This window comes from Galeopterus variegatus, unplaced genomic scaffold, assembly GCF_000696425.1.
Source record: "Galeopterus variegatus unplaced genomic scaffold, G_variegatus-3.0.2 Scaffold4111, whole genome shotgun sequence".
In the NCBI taxonomy this organism is placed as follows: domain Eukaryota; kingdom Metazoa; phylum Chordata; class Mammalia; order Dermoptera; family Cynocephalidae; genus Galeopterus; species Galeopterus variegatus.
Window position 1 is genome coordinate 147805 of NW_007730222.1, and position 2771 is coordinate 150575.

The window sequence follows — 2771 nt, forward strand, 5'->3', positions numbered from 1 at the left end:
CTCAGCACTGCCAGCAGGAAGTTCTGAGCTTATGATCTGCCTCTGCAGCCCCCTGGGAAAGCTGTATCATGAGCATTTGGGATCATTTCATATTTCATAAATGGGTTTAACTCACACTCATGAGGTCAATTGGAAAGCCTACTGGATTTAATTATGCTGGAAAGGGAGGCAGCCAGAAACATCTCACATGGAACAGGAGAGGCAGCTGGGAGAAAGCAAGCAGACAGAGGGAGATTTGACGTGACGTGAGTCATCTTCCTCGGGAAGAGGGGCTAACACCATGCAGCACCCCAGGGTAAAAACAACAGTCTCTGAGCCAGGCAGGATGCAAAAATGATTCTGGTCCCAATCCATTCCCAGGAGGGCCCATGCCCAGGAAGGCATTGAGGGGTTGGTTTGTTTCACATTGATGAGTGCAAAATAAGCCATGTAAAATGGCACATACTCTTGTACCCAGATCCTTTAAAAAAAAAAAGTGTGATAAAGCTACAAAACAGGTCAACACCCTTCATCTCTTGCTCTCCATTATTAGATCTGACTGTGCTCTGAGTCTAGGGTATGAAGCTGGCAGTTTTGTATAAAGTTGACTTATGGACAATTTTGATGGGACAAAAAACAAGAATCCATGTGAAAGCATGGAGGAGGGACATTGACAGAAAATCACAGAGATAAAATGAATGAGGAACTGATGAGCACGTACACCACCCCCATGAGGACATGGATTCATGGAACAAGGAGGAGACACACTGACTAAACCAATACAGGCTGACAAGCCAGGCCAGGGTCGGGCTGCCAGTAATTGCTGTGGCAGAGATTGCTCATTGTTCCCCAATATCCTTTTCTCTTTCTTCCATAATACAATTGTAACTGTGCATGTTGCTACTCATCATAAAGATTGAATTTTTCAGCCTCCTTTGCAGCAAGTGTGGCCAAGAGACTCCCTTCTTGCTGATGGGACATAAACTCAAGTGTCTTATGGCAACCCCTTGAAATCTCCCTTAAGAGACAGATGGAATGCTCACTTGACCTCCTCTTTACCATCCCTCTCTCCACCTGCTGCCATCGTGGGCCATGATGACAAGGGCCACGTTCCAGGGATGGAAGAGTGATGAGCTCTGTGGAGCCTTGGTCCCCAAGAATGTTCCAGAGCAGAATTATCACATCAGTGGTGGAAGGCTTATCTCCAAACCTCGTGTTCCATCTCTGAGAGAGACAGCTTACACCCTGGAATGGGTGACTGTAAATCTGAGACCAGCTTCCGCTGTAAGTGACAAAAATAAACTAAAATAACTGTCATTTAAATGAAATAAAAGCTAATTTCTCTCTCACATAAACAAAGACCTACCTCTTGTATTTCAATTCTTTTTTCTCTTTCTCTAGAAATAAAGATGACTCTCAGGGAGCACAGTCAATCCTGTCTTCTCAGAAGTCAATTATCCCAGTGGACCACTCCTCCTTTTCCCACTGTGTTTCTTCATTGTCCCCCAATATCTACCTTTCCACGGCTCCCCTTATCCCTTTCGAGTTTGGGAGAGCAGAAGATCCCAGGGAGGGGCTAAAAGTGCCTTAAGTTAAAGCAAAGCTCCGGGAGGCCTATGGAATCAGTCACATGACTTGAATACAGGCCAGCAAGCCAGCAGAAGGGCAAGCTGGCTTACAATCAGCTCAATGCCCAGCTCCCTTAACGCAACCCCGAAGGCAGGGCAGCCCCAAGGAGGGGGAGAGAGAGGAAGGGGCCTCAAGCATCTGCAAGCTGATGCACATGAGCAGCTCTGCAGGCCCGAGGCCAGGATGCTCACACAGTCCCAGCTGCCTCTCAACCCCACTCATTCAGGATGGCCTAACCCCCATGATCTTTCATTACCTAACTCAGAGACCTCCCGAGGCAAATAAAGTTCTCCATGTAGGGTGAAGTTACTGAAGTGAAAAATAATAAACTTTCATGAGCGTGTTTCAATTTTCACTTGTGTTTATGGCCAAAGGTGTTTTTTATTTTAATAATCGCTGCTGGAACAAGGGCAAGCCACATGCCTCTAACTTGTTAAAGAGGAGGGGTGGGAGGAGTGAGAGAGAGAGAAAGTTTGTGCTCGGCTGTACATTTCCCAGCGCTCAGCTCTAATCCTCCAGGTTTTGAATCCCACCCTTAAAACTTTAATGATAGAGAAAGGGATAAAATTTTATCTGGACCATGTTTTGTTGACAGTTTGCCCTGGGCTTGTTTCAGCCATGACAATCCAGCAATTTTTACGTGCGTGTGTGCATGCGTGTGTGTGTGTGTGTGTTTTAAGAGAGAGATCAGCATTTTGTGGCACCATTTCATAATGCAGAGTGTGTAAAAGGGAAGGAATTTGGAGGAACCAGGCTCCTTCCAGTTGGACATCAACTTGACCGTTGTTTTCAGCTCACTTTTATCTGGCACGGTTTCTGTTTGCTTTTAAATGTCAGAAAAGGTTAAGAAGACTTTGAAATCTGCAACAGATTTCCTAGACTTCTCTGGAGGATGCCCACCCTATAATAGCATAAATTGATTACCCCTCCCCACCTTTGAAATTGCTTTTTAGAGGGAACATATCTGAGAAATCAAATTAAAGACAAAAGGATTAAAGTAAATGCTCATTTGTGGATCTGAGTATTTTATTCCAGAATGAGTGAACCTAGAAATATTTCAATGTTATATTTCTCTCTGTCTTTCTCATCTGTCCTGACTCACATTTTCCCAAATCATGTAGATTCAAGAAAAAATATTGTGGCTCAGAGAGCATTAATATACC